This window comes from Neophocaena asiaeorientalis, unplaced genomic scaffold (genome assembly GCF_003031525.2).
Source record: "Neophocaena asiaeorientalis asiaeorientalis breed wild unplaced genomic scaffold, Neophocaena_asiaeorientalis_V1.1 scaffold723, whole genome shotgun sequence".
Lineage (NCBI taxonomy): Eukaryota > Metazoa > Chordata > Mammalia > Artiodactyla > Phocoenidae > Neophocaena > Neophocaena asiaeorientalis.
Genome location: NW_020171826.1, coordinates 472,269 through 491,698, shown reverse-complemented (window position 1 = coordinate 491,698; position 19,430 = coordinate 472,269). Strand labels below are relative to the sequence as shown.

At 37.3% G+C, this 19,430-nt stretch overlaps 1 pseudogene; it reads left to right on the top strand.

The window, feature by feature from the left end:
• The first annotated feature begins 3,821 nt into the window (after window positions 1-3,821).
• LOC112396464 (probable E3 ubiquitin-protein ligase HECTD2) overlaps window positions 3,822-19,430 on the top strand; it is a 48,680-nt pseudogene continuing 33,071 nt past the window's right edge.

The window sequence follows — 19,430 nt, the reverse complement described above, 5'->3', positions numbered from 1 at the left end:
TCCCTCGTGCTGGACCAAGGAATTTAAACAACAGGCTTAAACTTGGTCAAAGGATGAGAAGAGAAGTTCCAATCTTTTAATGTTTAAGTGACCCCAGTTATGCATGAACGAGAAGACTGAATTCAACTTGCCAAGTAGGTCAGCAGACAGTACTATGAAAGATCAGGACAGTCTGGACATGGATTATCTTTTCCAACACTGGTTCATTACCTTCCATTTTAGTTCATGAACATTATCCATTATATCAAGCCTGGGTTCTCTAAGATGAAATAGCCCCATGCTGCCAGAAATAAGGTGGGTGGAAGATGACAGATAAATTGCTAATTCAATATTGGAATTCTTTGGGACCTTTTTTACCAAGGTCAAGTTAGAGCATCATGAAGTCATATGGTCACAACAGAAAAACAATCATTATTGTAGAGATGAGAAATATTGACAATTCCAAAACAGCTTTTAAATATGAAATAAGAAAATTTATTGGGACTAGGTGTTTAAAAAGAAAATACTAAGAGAAATACTACTAATTGATAATATCTTCTGCGAAACTCTAAGCTTATATTTTTATGATTATCAGAGTTTGGGGGTTTCACATTACTGTTAATGCCATGGAAAAAATACTGAATTTTAATGAAATCTAACTATTAAGGTGTGTCTTTTTCTTTTACAACTTGGCATTTTATTTACCATATTTAATCATGTATGGTATAGCCTTCTCCCTATGTCTTTCCTCATCTCTACATTTTGAGGAAAAATATGTCTCCTCAGCATAAATCTACCTACAAAAATAGTTTTTTTTTCATGGTTTGGTTGGAAGAATTAGTCCTTATAGGGGTTTAATAAGGACACTTGAAAATAGAACATAGATTTCATTAAATGAAGAAAAAGGAAGAGTGCTTTTGAAACCTCTTAATTAATTTCATTTAAATGGCCCCATTAAAGGAAAAAAAATCATGAACCATGTGAGGACACTGGCATAACTAAGATTGCTCCCATCAGCAGGACCATATATTAAGTCAACCCATTTGAAATTTCCATTTATATAGGACAAATATGGTCTAATATTGGCAATTTCATATAATTTAATCTACCTGAATAGGTATCAATAATGTATTTTAATGGAAAAATATCTGTGAAAGTGCTTAGCAAATTGAACTGGTAAACAAAGTATATAAACAAAGAGCTAGAAATGGTTACTTTACATGTAATTGAAATTAATATTTTTTTTTCTGAGAATGCTTGCCTTGATTGTAAAATAATGCTTTTTAATTTCAAAATTAACCACTGGGCTTCCCTGGTGGCGCAGTGGTTGAGAGTCCGCCTGCCGATGCAGGGGACATGGGTTCGTGCCCCAGTCCGGGAAGATCCCACATGCCGCAGAGCGGCTGGGCCCGTTGAGCCATGGCTGCTGAGCCTGCGCATCCGGAGCCTGTGCTCCGCAACGGGAGAGGCCACAACAGTGAGAGACCCGTGTACCACACACACAAAAAAATGACCAACCGTTAAATACACTTTGGAGTTTAGTCCAAATGTAAGACCAGTAATAATCATTACAAAATGCCAACCTACCAACAATGTCCTTGTTACTTAAAAACTCTATCTTGGATTTTATTGGATGGAAAAGCTTTCCTCTCCATACAGAAGTGAATATCTTCACTTGGAGACCTTCGATAGACTCTGTAAAATTCTAAGTGTGTTAGATGGTGAAGTTATAGTTACTTACCGTCCTGAGTAATAAAGCAAAGGCTCTAATTCAGATAGTCTTCCGATTTTTGTGAGCCATTGCTGCCATTTTTGGAACAATACTTTAGAGGAATAGAAATATTTGCTGCGTATTTTGAAACGACTCCATTGATAAAGCTGTCCTTTACATGTATTTTTAACTAGGTCAATACACACCAGCCTTCAGCGATCTATTTCTTTTTTTTTTTTTTTTCGGTACGCGGGCCTCTTACTGTTGTGGCCTCTCCCGTTGCGGAGCACAGGCTCCGGAAGCGCAGGCTCAGTGGCCGTGGCTCACAGGCCTAACCGCTCCGTGGCATGTGGGATCTTCCCGGACCGGGGCACGAACCCATGTCCCCTGCATTGGCAGGCTTTCTCTCAACCATTGCAACACCAGGGAAGCCGTAGACCAACTTTTCACAAAAATCATGAGGGAAAAGTTAAAGCCTTTGAAACTAAACAAAATATACTTTTCTTTGCATATTTCTTATATCATATAGCAATCCTCTTAGTCTGATTGCATCCCAAATCTGACCTATAACTAAATCTACTCAAACATACAGCATGCTGCTTTCTCTTTTGGTGTTGCTGACAGAAACTTCAAAGATTTTAGAGACTTGTCCTTTAAGTCCCATGTATGACTCTTTTTGTGAGGATAAAGTCTGATGGAGACAGTTGAGAATCACATACCAAAACAAGGTACTAGAATCGGAATAGTCAGGGGTTCTAGGGTAGAAGTCACCCTGGTTTTCATTGTAGGGAAGATAAATATGTAAGTGTGGTGGCCTAGAGGGTTACTCTCTCCTCGAAGTGATTCTGTATTCTTACTCTTTTTTTTCTTAGCTTCTTTGGATCTCTTTGGAATGTGCTTTTCATTTCAGCATGGATGCACTCAGCAGTTTGTGGCCCACTGGGCTGTTTTGCTTCACCGTCAAGTCGTGCTTGCCAGCTTTTGTTGAGAAATAACAGGAGGTCATACACGGTGTCAAGAAAATGTTGGCGTAGTTAGAGAAACAGGTATTGTATTAGTTGCAATGAATTCAGACCTACTGATGGTAGGATTAATGAAATTGTGTCTGGCACTCTCCATAGTTCGATGGAGCTTACAATGAGCTATAGCTTGGACCCCAGAGAGGCTCAGCAAGACCCCTGGTCTCTGGCCTGCTTGATCAAGCCAGATTGGCCCAAGGTATTGGGAGACAAGTGAAAGCCTCCTAAAACACTTACCTAGAAAGAGAGGAGCAGATAGAGGTGAGAAGAGAGAGAGAAGGGAAGGGAAGGGAAAGAAAGGAGAGAGAAAGAAAGGAGGGAAGAAAGGAGGAAAGGGGAGCATAGAGACAGAATTACATAAAATATCAATCTTTAGCAACTCCAAATTGAATTAAGATAAACATTAGTAGGAACAACCCTTTATTAATTGCTTTGTTATAGATAAATCACTGGTCCTAAACCTTTACATGCATTAATGAATGTAATCTCACAACTACACCATGATGTTGGCCCTGCTTACATAACTCTTTTACAGATAACAGAGTGAGGCACAGGGAGACTAAGTAAATTGCCCAAGAGTTCACAGCTAGGAAAATGTGGACTTAGGATTTGAACTCAGAAAATCTGACTGCAGAGTCTGTGTTCTTAAGCACTAGGTACAACTGCTTCTTTCCAGAGGCTGTCACCCACACTCAACTGGTAACCCACAAATGTGGCTTGGTGGGCAGGGTGAGTGAATTGGGAAGGAATCCTAGAACTATGGAATGACAGATGTAGTAGACCTCAGAAGGTAGACATTTTTAGAGGAATATTGGAGTGAAGGAACTTATATATCCCATGCTTTGATATGGGTAATTGATTTCTTCTCCTAAATTTTATGTCATGCAAGGGAGCCTATCCTCCTGTTCAATACAAACTGTCTGCCCTTTAGTCCTTCCCTTTTCTTACAGACTGTGGAGATTATACTGCTTTTAGATATCATTTACTTAAATTCCTGAATGTATGGATGAGGAGGGTCAAAGAGGGGAAAGACACTGTTGTGCAGAAAGGCAGTGGGGATTAGAGAATCCAGGGCTCCTGAATCCTAGGTGAGTGTTCTTTGTATACCACACATGGAGAGACCACGAAGAAAAGGAGACACCAACATGGAAGGAGGCTCCAAGAGAGATGGCCAGAAACTCTTTCCCTTTCAGAGAGCCAAAGATAATAGTAATACAACTCGGTAGGTTGCTTTACTTTGTGTTTAATTCAGCAGTACACAATAGCCATCCCTACCCCATTTTCCTCCTTCTTTTAGTGTTTCCAGAACTTCAGGAGAATCCATGAAACATTGACATCTGCAAATATCTATCCATGTTACACTTAAGGTTACATGTATAACTTCTGTATGGCTACTTCACTTCCCTCTCTGCCAGGACTCCTAAACTGACACCAGCTGCTTTACAAATCTTCAAAGCTGCTTCTGAAGAAGATCGTTTAGAAGAGAAAATGGGTAAAGACAAACCCTTGAACACATCTCTACTATTATGCTAGAGTTCCTGACCTTTAACGGGGCAAGTAGGATCCAGACACAGACTAACTGAATGCCATTAATTAAAGATTCAATTTCTTTTCCCCCAAACACCATGGTAAAAACAGCTGAAAAGATCATTCCATTTCTGAATCACAACTTGGACAACATTGCTTTCGAAGACAACATTTTTTAAATATTAAATGATTTTGTTCTTTATTATGCACAAGTGTCGCTAATGTGTGGATATAGAATGAATGAAAAATATGATGTTGAAATATTCTTATAAGATTAGATAAAGTAATAGATAGAGAGTTCTGTATGAGTTGAGTATACATGATGTATACAATATAAAATTACTAGCACTGTTTCCATAGTGTAGAGGTTATCAGATTTGTTTCACAATATAAAATTACTTTCAGACTGAGGGACTGGCAGACTGCCCTCAAAAGTTTAAAAAGTGGTTTTCATCTTTTCTCCAAATAACCAAGCTCAAATCCTCAAACTAACACCAGTAGATTAAAACTTATTAGGTGAGGTATGAGAGACCATCTATTTATAAAAGGCAGTTTGAGGTATTATAAAATAATTAACAGTATATTTGAATAAAAGTTTGTGTGAAAATGAAACTAGTAAAATCTAGTAATTACCTTAATTTGATTTTTCTAGTCTCTAGTGAATAATTCAACATTTACTCAGTAGTTTGTGCTGCTTCTTTATCACATATTACACTTGTATTTGCATTATTGTCTTTTCGGGTTTATACACTCTGTTCCATTAGATTCAGCATCTTTTATCAACATTAAAATTGCTTATATTATTTACTTTTATAGTCATAAAATATAATATTTACTAAAGCAGATCCACCTTTATAACAATTTTTCTAAATATTATTACTTATTTTGCTTACTTGTCCTTCTCTGACATATTTCACTTAGCATAATACCCTCTAGATCCACCCACGTTTGTCAGAAACAACGATTTCATTCTTTTATATGGCTGAGTAACGTTTCATTGTATATATGTGTGTGTGTGTGTGTCTGTGTGTGTAAAGTATATACACATATGCCACATCTTCTTTATCCATACATTTATCACTGGACACTCAAGTTGCTTCCATATCTTGGCTACTGTAAATAATGATGAAAATAACATTAGAGTGCATATATCCTTTGAATTAGTGGGTTTTTAAAAAATTAATTAATTTATTTATTTTTGACTGCGTTGAGTCTTCATTGCTGCGTGCAGGCTTTCTCCAGTTGCGGCAAGCGGGGGCTACTCTTCATTGAGGTGCACAGGCTTCTCATTGTGGTGGCTTCTCTTGTTGCAGAGCATGGGCTCCAGGCGCGTGGGCTTCAGTAGTTGTGGCTCGCGGGCTCTAGAGCACAGGCTCAGTAGTTGTGGCCCACGGGCCTAGCTGCTCCGCAGCATGCGGCCTCTTCCCATACCAGGGCTCGAACCCGTGTCCCCTGCACTGGTGGGCGGATTCTCAACCACTGCGCCACAAGGAAAGTCCCTGAATTAGTGTTTTTGTTTTCTTCAGATAAATATCTTTTTGATAGTTTGTTGGTAGTGTATAGAAATGCAACAGATTTCTGTATACTAATTTTATATCCTGCAATTTTACTGAATTCATTTATTAGTTATAAAAGGTTTTTGTAGCACCTTTAGGATTTTCTATAGATACTATAATGCATCTGCAAATAATGATGGTTTTACTTTTTCCTTTCCAATTTGGATTCCTTTTATTTCTTTTTCTTTTCTGAATGCTGTGGCTAGGACTTCAAATAATATATTGAATAAAAGTGGCGAGAGTGGGCATCCTTTTCTTGATCCTGATCTTAGAGGAAATGCTTTCAGCTCTTCACCTTTGATTATGTTGGCTGAAGCTTTGTCATATATGGCCTTTATTATGTTGAGGTACATTCCCTCTATACCCTCTTTGTTGAGAGTTTTTGTCATATCTGGATGATTAATTTTGTCACTAGCCTTTTCTGCACCTGTTGAGTGATCATATGATGTTCTATTCTTCTGTTTGTTAATGTAGTGTATCACATTGATTTATTTGTGGATAGTGAAGCATCCTTGCATCCCTGGGAAAAATTCCACTTGATTGGTGTATGATCCTCTTAATGTATTTTTATTTTCTTAATTTCAGATACCACATTAATAATCTCTAGGTTTTCCATTTATTTCTTTTCTACTACTTTCAAGTCTCTGAAATTTCCCATTTCTTTACTCACCCTACAGATCTTTTCTTGTAGATTCTTTAATATATTTATTATGGTTATTTCAAAGTCCTTGTCTAATAGTTTCAGCATATGGATTGTCTTTAGGTTGCTTTCAATTTACTGAATATTCTTTTGTCATGGGTCATATACTCCTGTTTTCTCATACATTTTGCAATTTTTATGATGATATTGTGTGAAGAAAGGCTGATGTAGAATATACATTATCTATCTATCTATGTAATATTAAGATATATATATGTATATATATATATATGCCTCTCCAAGAAGTAATACACTTTCCCCTTTTAGGTAGTAAGCCTGAGGGACTGATTAGTTCATTGCTTCAAGCAGAAATTGAAGTGATTATGAAAGTGTTGTGACTTTAATCTCTCTAGCAGGGCTTGGAATTAAATCTCCAGGAATTGAAGAAGTTCTCCTTTTCTTTTCAGCCTAGCTCCAACTACTTGGGCCACAAAAAGGATAAATTTTGATGTTATTAGGAGTTTCATTAGCTGCAACCTTAGTTAGACTGATTTCAACTTTGTCTTTAATTGCTTTGAAAGTTTGCTCAAAACTGAATAAATAATGCAAGATGGTGAAGTCTCAAAAAAGAAAGAGTCTTCTATACCTTGAGACTATGAAACTATAATACTGCCAGACCTTCAGGCTGCAATACCTTGATAAGCCTTTGGAGACTGCAAGACTGCAGCACCATAAAAACGCAGGAGTTGAAATCCCTTTACCTCACTGAAACAGTATCAAATCTCCAGATAAACAAGAGCAACAAAAAACCTTTCCTTACATTCACTGAAAAGCAATGGACCTAAGTATTTCAAAACTATAAGAGTAAATTCAAGAATGATGATCGCAAGAGACAAAGGATGCTTCTCTACCTGGAGTAGGTTGGAGGCAGAGGGTTGAGAAGAAGCTAACCTGCCAGAGACGGACAGTTTCTCAGATGAAGAGAAGCCAAACTTTGGGTTAACCCGTCTTCTGGTATGCCAGAATTTATTCTGGAAAACACCCCAAAGCAAAGACAACCCTCTCTCCTCTTATATAGGAAATCTGCTAAGTAAGCAGAGGCTAGAGGTAGCCCTGGGTAGCAGAAAGGATCTCTCAGTCTTTCAGGCATGCAGTTTCAAAAGAGAAAGAGAAAGACAAATACCGTATGCTAACATATATATATGGAATTTAAGAAAAAAAAAATGTCATGAACAACCTAGGGGTAAGATAGGGATAAAGACACAGACCTACTAGAGAACGGACTTGAGGATATGGGGAGGGGGAAGGGTGATCTGTCACAAAGCAAGAGAGAGGCATGGACATATATACACTACCAAATGTAAAATAGATAGCTAGTGGGAAGCAGCCACATAGCACAGGGAGATCAGCTCGGTGCTTTGTGACCACCTAGAATGGTGGGATAGGGAAGGTGAGAGGGAAATGCAAGAGGGAGGAGATATGGGAACATATGTATATGTGTAACTGGTTCACTTTGTTATAAAGCAGAAACTAACACACCATTGTAAAGAAATTATACCCCAATAAAGATGTTAAAAATAATTTTTAAAAAAAGCTTGCAGTCTTGAAGACTTGCAATTTCAGAGCCCTGTGATCTCGTGGATTCTTTTTCACAGTATCCAGTCAATCCACACACACACATACACACACAATGTGTCTATTTGTTAGGTTTAAAATTTAATATATCTCTTAATACAATGTTAATAATTGTATTTCTTTATATTTTACCCACATGTCCTCTATTGTATGTCATTCTACGCATTCTCCCTTGTGATATAATCCATTCCCATGTTTTTTATTACTGAACACTGATCTTTAACCCAGATCCCTTTCCTAAGCTTCAGACTTACTTGCTTTACTTGTTCTCCCCACTTGAATTACACACCTACTTCATATATTAAAAATGCAAGCTTAATTCCTCACCTACTCTCTCCTAATTCCACCTGAAACCTGCCCTTTCTCTTCCTTATCACAGAGAATCAGCTAGATTCCTAGGTCTAAATCCTGTATAATATCATAATCGATTCTTTTTTCTCCCTTATCCTTATATCCAAATAATTACAGAGAACTATCACGGCTATCCTGTAAACAGTTTGGTGCTATCTACTTCTCTTTAATCCTTCTACCACTAATAATTCTCAACAGAGCATTGAGGGACTCTTTAATGGAGGCTAATTATTTGGTGTGCCTCTAGAATGGCTTTCTTTATATATGTGTTCAATCATCATTTTGAAAAAGAAGAGGAGAGTAGAGAAATATGACCACTGGTGCAAGTGCTCTGCCTTTCTTTTATTTTCCTGAACTATTATCTCTGACTCCAAACTTGCATATATGTCAGCAAAACAAAACCTTAGTAAATATTGATAATAAGACTTACCATTTAAAATGGCATGTTGTTTTCATCTGTAGAAAGTTTGAGTTTGTTGTTTAAGGATCTCTAACTTCATCCTAAGCAGCTTTTCAAAGTATTCCTTCCCAAAACTTATTGCATTCTCCCAGGGAGGAGCTTTGATAATTATAAATCTCTCCATTTTCTTACATTTTCAGCAGTTTCATCACTTTGATGATTTTTTTTTACCCTTCTGGGTTGGCATCCCCCCAAAAAACTTTCTTGCTGGCTCATCTCTCTATCCAGGTCAGCCAGAGCATTTCACACTTGGAGTTTCGCAACAACTCCCTAACTGGTCTCTCTGCTTCCAGTATTGCACTATGCTCTTTTCTACCACACATACACCGAACAATTGAGTTTCCACACTTCAGCCAGAACGATCTTTGAAAAATACAAATTGAATCATATCACTCTCATACATGAATTATTATAGTAATTTTCTTTTTCTCTTAAGCAAAATCTCAATACCTATCAGGAGTTATATTTACCACCTTACTTTTTGACATTCCCCATCACACTATATTTCCCAGGTAAAACAAATTTCTTTAAGTTACTCATGTATCCAGTGATGTGTTTTATGTCCTCTGGTCTTTTTCAAATGTTGTCCTCTTTTCCTGGAATATTCTTAATAGATAACAATCCCTTACTCATCATTTGGATACAAAATTAGACTTCATTTCTTTTGGAAAGCCTCTCCTAACTCCCAATATCAACGTGAAAGGAAGGAACTTTCCTCTGTCCTTTCACAACATCCTATTCTCCCACAATCATACACCTACCACATTATAGTTTAATTGCCTCTTATTTTCTCTCCTAGATCATATGCTCTGAGACCAAGAGCCTAACAGGTACTCAGTAAATATATTTTGAAAAGGGTGACTAAATATGTGTACAGAAAACTATCACTAAGACATAGTGTGATTCACTAATCAATTATTCAATGTTAAATAAATATTTATTGAGCAAAAGTCTAATGTTAGGAATGTTGAGATAAAATCAATAGAATCCTTTGAGTTCCCACTCCTGTCAAAGATACTTTTAAGAAAACATGAGGTATATCTGGTTCTTAAATAATAGAAATACAGGTTCTAGAAGAGAGCTTTTAAGCATGAGGAATAGACCCTAGGGATGGGGAGGAATGAAGGCCAAAGAAGTTTTCATATTGGAAAACAGCGGGGCAATTATTTAACACTTGTAGAGTTAGGTTGATGTCATCAGGATACAAACGTTCCTCTATATTAGTGAAAATCTCTCCATTGGGGTGAATAAAATTTCTATTTGATTTGACTCACCAGCACTATTCTAAGAGTTAAAAGCTAAATAAGAGTTGTTTCAAATACCTTTATAAAAGGTTAACTCACATTTTTATACCTCCGTTTCTAAACCACACAAATGTGCCTTTTTTCTGTATCAACTATTCAACATTTTCCCCTCAGATAATACTTGTCTCATTCACCCTAAACCCCCGCGCTGCGATACTTTTCCCAGGCAAGGTGTTTGCTAATGCATAGCGCCATCTGCTGGCAAAAGTTTGAAACCAACTTGGTACTCGCAAAAATATTGAAGCTTGTTTCCTGTGGAAAGACTTGTTTAGCCCTGGCCACGGTTAGATGTTTGCTAACATAATGGTATTAAGGAACTGTAGCAATAATCACTGCGATAAGCCATTCCCTCTATTATATATGAACCTTGGATTATAAAGAGGTAAAGGGATAATATTCTTGCTTTTGTATGTGCACGTAATAAACTACAAAATACGGATTTATAGTATGTGGTCAATTAATACTGTAGGCTGATAGCACTCTGACATCAGACTTCATATTTGAGACTATGAAGAAAAATCACTCATCTGGAGTCAGGAAATCTGGATTCTAGCTATGTGAATCTAAGTGCCTTCAGTTTTATGTCTCAGTTTCCTCAGTTTTGTGTCTCAATCTCTCTCACTTGCCTTGGAGTGCTATTCTGGGAACAAAGTATGATAATGAATGTGAAAATATCAGTGAAATGTGAAACACATAAAAGTGACAGTCGTAGTCATGGTTAACTAATGAAATTGGATTACACCTTTCAGGACACAATTAAATCTGAGCTCTGATACCATTTCAAGCAGGGATTATAACTGTGATGTTTTGTTGGGCTGAGAAAAATGGAGTATACAGATTATTCATAAAGCCACTGTGTTCCTGAGAAAAACAGAAAATCCATCCCTCCAAGGATAATATTCTCATTCCCACGAAAGCCACAGTCAACAAGGGCTGAGTGGTGACTCAGAGAAGGAATCTATCCTAGCTGGAAAGAGATAGCTTCACCACAGGGTGGTCAAAAACTCTACGTGAGGGTCCACACACACGGTCAGTGCAGTTTTATCCTCTGCCCTCACTCAAAGTCCGTATAGAAAGGAAACACAGAACAGATGAGTGGCAGTTCCTCATCCCATTCCCCAAACCACAGTTGCACCGTTTGCTCTGATGTCCATATTCTCACTTAAGATTAATTGTTAATGTACATTTTACCTTTTTGAAAATAAAGGTTTGGGGGAGTTGTGTTTATGACTCTAGTGAACAGTGAGTCCAACTTTTTTTTTTTTTAACAGTTGAGAAAACTGGTAACCAGAGTAGAAGCAGCAGAAATTTCCTCCTGATATCACAATGATGCTAGATAGGGATCCAGATATATTGAACCCCCAGCAAGTGTTTGGTTTGGTTTGCTTCATTTTGATGGGACCAATTGTTGTCCTGGCTTTGTGGCTCTCTTGATCTACATATACTCCAAAGAATGATTCTGATTACTGAACACCAGCATCATAAAACTGATAGCATCCGATGGCCAAATAGCTCCTCCCTGGCTTAAAAACATAGATCACAAACATAGATCAGACGTTCCATCAGTGGTGAAACAGAGAGAGTGGGTACTTGGATGTCCAAGAGAGAGAGACAGCGGAGAAAGTTGGGCCCAGCTGCAAGTAATTAAGAAGGGCCAATAAGGCTGAAAACAAGTCCAGAGACAGGCAAATGTCAGCCACTCACATAGGTGTCTGTTGTCATGGAGGTCAGGGAGGAGACAACCCAGGTGATGACTAGGCATGTGGGCAGGCAGTAGCCAGGGGTCTGGGCCCAGGTAGCCAATGGAACTCTCTTCTGTATTAGGCCAAAGCCATGGTCCAGGGGTTAAAACTAGCCACCCCTCCTCAGTGAAGGAGTGAAGATCTAAGCTGCTTATCAACAGTGAAGAGTATTCTCCTCTTACTTTCTCCAGACTACACCAGAGAGTCTGTGGGACCTTTCAATTTTGTTCGGAACCAAGAGAAGCTCTTATAGCTTCTGACTCTAGACAGTGAGCACAACAGTGGCTGCTGACTCTGACCTTACATTTGAACACTTTGGAGGCACAGGTTGGAATTTCATTGAGTTTTGGAGACTATTCAAGCTCCAGAGGGAAACTAGACTCCTGAGAGAGTAGGTGTGGAGAAGACTGTAGGGTCCCGACCAGCAGCTTTCCTCTCTCAGGCCTCCATCTGACCCCTTAGAAGAGTACATGGGACAAACACTCATTTAGTTAGCTGGCTCTAACTTGAGGAAACGCAGGGTGTTGTACTTGGAGTATGATCTCATGTGCCTCTGGACTGCTTCTTTTTTTTTTTTTTCTGCTCAATGACCATGAGCATATCTGTTTCTGGACCCAAAATCTATAGGAGATAAGCAGAAAGCCAAGAAACAAGCTGGCAACTTATGTATAGATTTAGGTTTGAGCATCCTGAAATCCAGAGCTGAAAATTCTGGAAGAGGAACCTCCTTCCTGCAGGTCTCCTTAAATGTTATCCAATACCAAAGAGAAATTCAACAGGGGTGTCTGAACTTTACTCAAGGGAAACAAACAAGGCATAGCCATTGCTAGATACATAAGTCTATGTGTCACTAGAAAGCATGAGCCTAAGCAGGACTAAACAGAGGGAGTCCTGGTCCTTCCTGACCTAGACACAACTTGAGACAGTTACTTCTAAAGGTCCATAGAGCAACGCTTAGTCTGCACTGTTAGTTATTAACACTGGCTGCACGCTCTGGACCCATCAAAGCACAGTGGATTTCTACTGTCGTTTAAACTGCAACCTTGGGCCCTGTGTCAGACAGCATGCCAAGGAGGATGGAGGCACGTTAACAAATAAAAAGGAGGCCTGAAACATACCACCGAATTCCTGTGTTTCAACTATTCATTTTGGAGTCGCTAATGTTTAATATTTAATGGGTGCAGATATAATTGATCATTTTAAGTCTTTGTTTATTTGCACACATTTCAAAAACAGCCAACTCAGCTGCCTGCCTGTTGACCCTGTGGGGTAAATGTTCCTGTTCAGTGACCTGGGAGCAGTCTAGACTTATTCACAGCAGAAACCTTCCTCGTCAGATTATTCAGTGGCTTCTTAGGAAAATATTAAAGTTTGAGCCCTATCTGGAATCACTCACTGTTACTAGGATAACGTTGAGCCTGAAGTCACATAGGCATCTCAGGAAGAATTCTAGGAGTGATTTTTAGAGCCATCTCTGAACATTGTTACTTTCAGATTCTATTATATTCAACACACATTTACAAGAACCTATTATCGAGATGGGCTATGAGGATTCAACCACAAAACTGATGTGTGAAGTGCCTAGCAGCATGCTCAGAACATCGGGGCTAATATGTGTGTTAAAATACATACCACTAAGGTAATAAATATTTAAGCAGATATCTTAGAAAATTCAGATAACATCAAACATAATAAAATCACCAGTCAGCTCCTGCCGCAAAAATAATCCGTTACCACTTTCCAATCATTTTCCTATCATTAAAATAATGATAGCTATGTAAATTATATTTTCTAACTATGTTGGGGATACTAAGATAGGTATCCCTGAGAAATTTTGTGTAAAGAGTACTGAATTAAAAGTGGGAGATTAAGGTTTTAGCCTAACTCTGCAGTGAACTAGCTTTCTGACCTTGAGAGATTCTCTCCATCTCCGTAGTTTCCATTTTCACCTCTATAAATGTGAAAGTAGAACTAGAAAATCACTAATGGCCCTCTCCACTATAAGTGAACATTAGAAATAAAGTTCTATTGTCCTCTTTTCTCTTTTTTCAACACCTTCACCCTAGTATGCAGAGACATGGAAAGGATTAAATCAGTTACTGTGGTTGAAACTATTAAGAAGCAAAATTCTCACGTACATTTACAATTTTGATAAATGATCACTTATGTATAGATATAAACACGCACGCGTGCACACACGTGTACAGACACAGACTACACACGTATTCCTGGTAGCACTAATTACCAAGAGGTCATATGTAAGACCTGTCACAGTTTCAGCAATCAGGGAAGCTAACTCCACTTGGTCTCTTAACTTGTCAGTAAAAAATTGATGCGTTTTGCCTGCTCAAGCTCTGAGCTGAGGTCAAAGCACCCTTGAGGAGACAAGAAAAAAGAATAAGTGATTTACAGATAAGGCCAGTAGCCTTGGCACCAAGAGCTTTTGTTTTCTCAGCTCTAGGCCCCGGGAGAGAAGTGTATCTCAGCGGGCACAAAGTGTTCCCCAAACAATGTTAGACACACGCCAAACTGGAGACCAGCCAGGCTTCAGCTACAACGCTGAATTCCCGCTTGCCGCCCATGGGCGCACACAAAAGGCGAGCCCAGGTTACCACAGCCTCCCAGGTAAGGACCAAAGCTGCTATTTTTCATCATTAAGCGAATAGGCCATTCTTCTTCCTTCTGTACTCTAATCAGTGGCAGTGAAACTGGACTGGAAAAGAAAGTGGGACAGAGAACAACTCCAAATTATGGACTTAGGTAAGAGTGAACTCCCTTCCCTCAACTGCTTCTCTGTCAGGAAACAATGCCTAATTTGCTACTTATTCTCTGAGTTATCTGTTTTTCTAAAAAGCTATATAAATATTAATATAGTAATTGTTCTCTGAATATGAAAGTAATGCTTATCGTTGTAGATTTAGAAAATCAGAAGAGTCCAAGAAAGAAACTAAGAAGCTCTCATAATCTATAACCCAGATATGGCTACAGTGACCATTTTCGTGTGTATTATTCTGACCATTTTCATCTATGTGTGGTGTATGTATATATAGCTTTACACACAAGTGAGTAGGTGTGGAGAATCACTGTTTTCCATAATTAGTAACACACTACACATAATGTTTTGTATTTTCTTCATTCAACAACACATCATGGACATTTTTTCAGGCACTGAGTAATTGTAAAATTGTGAAAATAGTATATTTCAGGGCCATTATAAGTACTAAACAAATAAATGCAAAAGCTCCTACAATGGCACCTGACAGGTAGCAATCACTGATATAATGCTAATTCCATTAGACTCTAATAAACATGAAATTATTTTTCTGTTTAAAATTCTCAAAACTATACAGCAAAGCCATATCTGCAAAGAGAAGGAGAGTGTAAAAGGGTTTTGCTGAAGATCACAAGACTAAAAATCAGTGGCCATTGAGTCATGTGATATTTCCTCCCGTCCCTTCCTAAAGAGTGAGCCTGATTATATGTGAGCAGAGTCCACTGGCACAGAAATCATTCGATACTCACACAGCCCATTCTATTGCCTGGCATCTTTAGTCATTAGAAAATGCAACCTAATGTCAAGATCAAATTGTGTCTTTATATCAACCCGGTGATCCTAGTTCAAGGTGTTCCACAATACAAAAAATTTTTATTTATATTTTTGCTCAAGACAACTGTGCAGACAATGTAGGACAGTAATGTTCAGAACTGAATGTGTACTCCCCTGTGTTCTAATAGAGAACACTCTTTTATCTTAGGCTCTGGGTACTTTGCTTCTATTTATGCATTCTGATAGCTGCAAGTTATTTTTAATTTTTTAACATCTTTATTGGAGTGTAATTGCTTTACAATGGTGTGTTAGTTTCTGCTTTATAAAAAAGTGAACCAGTTATACATATACATATGTTCCCATATTTCCCTTTTCTCCACACCCTCTCCAGCATTTATTGTTTCTAGAGTTTTTGATGATGGCCATTCTGACTGGTGTGAGATGATATCTCATTGTAGGTTTGTTTTTTTGTTGTTGTTTTTTTTTTTGTGGTACGTTTCCTAATCTCATATTTCTACATGTACCTGTCCAGTTTTCCCAGCACCACTTATTGAAGAGGCTGTCCTTTCTCCACTGTATATTCCTGCCTCCTTTATCAAAGATGAGGTGACCATATGTGCGTGGGTTTATCTCTGGGCTTTCTATCCTTGTCCATTGATCTATCTTTCTGTTTTTGTGCCAGTACCATACTGTCTTGATTACTGTAGCTTTGTAGTATAGTCTGAAGTCAGGGAGCCTGATTCCTCCAGCTATGTTTTTTTGTTCTCAAGATTGCTTTGGCTATTCGGGGTTTCTTGCGTTTCCATACAAATTGTGAAATTGTTTGTTCTAGTTCTGTGAAAAATGCCAGTGGTAGTATGACAGGGATTGCATTGAATCTGTAGATTGCTTTGGGTAGTAGAGTCATTTTCACAATGTTGATTCTTCCAATCCAAGAACATGGTATATCTCTCCATCTGTTTGTATCATCTTTAATTTCTTTCATCAGTGTCTTATAATTTTCTGCATACAGGCCTTTTGTCTCCTTAGGTAGGTTTATTCCTAGATATTTTATTCTTTTTGTTGCAATGGTAAATGGGAGTGTTTTCTTAATTTCACTTTCAGATTTTTCATCATTAGTGTATAGTAATGCCAGAGATTTCTGTGCATTAAATTTGTATCCTGCTACTTTACCAAATTCATTGATTAGCTCTAGTAGTTTTCTGGTAGCATCTTAGCTGCAAGTTATTGAATCAAATTAAAACTTATTGTTAACTAAGAGGTCAAAGTTTTCTAAATATGACATTAACCTTGTGAATAATATTGTGCATAGTATATGTAACATGATTAGCTCTATGGTACCAGAGGAAGAAAGAACATCTTTTGAGAGCTCATGATTAAAACAAGGTAGACACTACATAGATGTGTGAGTCTCTGAGTCACATGAAAGATGTTCTCACATGATCAACTCTGACCCATGGCTGAGAGGATAAGCTGCCACTACCTAACAGCAAAAAGCTCTGGAAAGATTTAAGTCAAATGGGAAATTATGGATGCTACTTTACAGTCTTTCATTCTATTATTCAACAATAGTTACTGCCTATATGTCCTAAGCACAGTAATTGGAGCTTCTATATATGCAATACTGTTTAATTATTCATTTCATTTAATTCTCACAGCAATTAGGAATTTTGAAGATAAGGTAAGATGAGAAAGTTGCTATCCAGTTATTTAAGCTTTAAATAATTTTCCCGTGACTACATAGCTAAAAAGTGGCAGTACTGAGTTTTCAAAGTTCAAAGTTAATTGTACTATACCATAGCCAAAAAAAAATGTGCAAATTTAAAACTAATGTTCTCACATACACACACACACACACAAACACCACTTTAAGATGTACTCAAAACATTGTAAAGACAAAAGCATACTTTCTCCTCAGCTGGACCATTCTCTTGATTTTTTAATTGAACTTCTTGCCTGTAGTAACTCCTTCTTTTTAATATATCCTATCCTTTTAAAGCATAGATCTGATCATAATGATTTCCTGCTTGAACAATAACAAAAAAACTTGCTGGATTTTTTTTTTTTTTTTTTTTTTTTTTTTGCCTTTAGGAAAATCTCCAGATTCTACTGATTAGAGCTCAACTCTACAGCTCTTCAGTCTGGCCCCTCCCAGCACTGTACTGTCAACCATGGGCAGTCTCCAGTCCTCACGACACCTTTTCATTTCCTCCGTAATCCCTCCAAATAGAGCCAGTCGACATTCCTCAAATGGGATATTTGTCTCCATATTTTTGCTCATGCCATTCTTTTAGGGCTGTTGCCACCTTTTTTAATCCTTCATATTTGTCTCATACACTATTTGCTTGGCTATGTGTTTTCCATTATCTATTTTAAAAGAATTATTTCCCCCTCTCTGCTCTTACATCACTTTAATTTTGCTTTTATCATAACATGAATTTCATTCTGCCTTGGAAGCTCTTCAAGGTCAGAGAGTACTTGAAAGTGAGATACTATTCTAGACACCAAAAGTTTAGAGAAAAACAAGAACTGATCCCTGCTCTTTAGGAACTAACAGTCTGGTGTGAGAAAGACTTGATCTTTACCCTTCCTTCAGTGAGAAAAACTTTTCTTATCTGCTTATTTGTTCCACTTGTGTGATACTCTACAATTTTACCATAATGTGTCTGAATGCTTATCTATTTTTATTTATCTTTCATTAAAACTTGCAGGGGCCCTGTCTCAGATTGAAGACTCATCATGTCATTCTTCAATTCTGAAAATTCTCACTCATCTCTTCAAAGATTCTTTCCCTCAAAATTCTTTCTAATCTCACTGTTTAGAAATCCTATTAAATATCAGTTGTGCCCTCTCATTCTGTCATCCATATATCTTAGCTTGTTTTCTACAATATTTTCTATTTCCTTAACATCTGTCCTGTACATGGAGTGATTTCCACAGATATAATTTCAAATTCCCTATCTATTGGAAGCAGCATATAATTGGACTTACTTTTATATGCAGTGTTAATAATCTTTATGTATTAAAGCAGACAATGAGCCATTTACATATAATGGAATGAATGATATACTTTTATTTAAAAATACTATTTTACCAGTTGCCACTTTCTCTGTATTTACTTTCCTCTATTTTTTGCCCTCTCTGAAATGAGGAAATATTTTAAAATATTTTTCTCTCTTTTTGATTGGAAGTTACATATTGTACTCTTCCTGTTTTAAGTTTTCTCTTAGAGGGTACAGCATATATTATTAACAAAATCTAACATTAACAGTTGCTTTTAACTTCTTTCTGCCCATAACAAGAACCTTAAGAACCCTTTATTCTCATTTCCCCAAAACACATTATATACCATCATTTTAATTCTCCATATATTTAAATCTAACCAATCATGACATTTACAGTTTTAAACAGTCACTATTTTGTTTACTGTTTTAAATAGCTAAATACTTATAGGTCTACAATGAATATTGTGTTTACTGATTTAAATAGCTAAACACTTTTTAGAATTACCTTAAATGGGTTCAATTTCAGTGCTTCCATCTTAAATACTTCCAAGTCCATGTCTTTTTCTTCCCACTATGGGTACTAGAAAATGACTACCCATTTCCTGGGTTTGTATTTAGAACTAAACACCTCATGGGTCACTACTATATAAGCTCATATTTACCAAACTGGCTTTGAGGGTTTTTTCCCTTCAGTTCATGATTCTGGGGATTTTATGTTTTATTACTGAGCTCAACTTTATGTCAAAAGGATTTGTAAGGTAGATGTGTGTAGAAGGAGAGGACGTGCAACATCAGCATATTTGCCATGTGACTCCAACTTCTGTTTATAATTATTTATAAGACTTCTTTGAACTAATATTTCTTCAAGCAAAAAAATATGAAAAAACACATGTTTGGTACACTCTTCTAATAAAGTAAATGTAAAACAATGTCACTACTGGCTATTGTCATCCT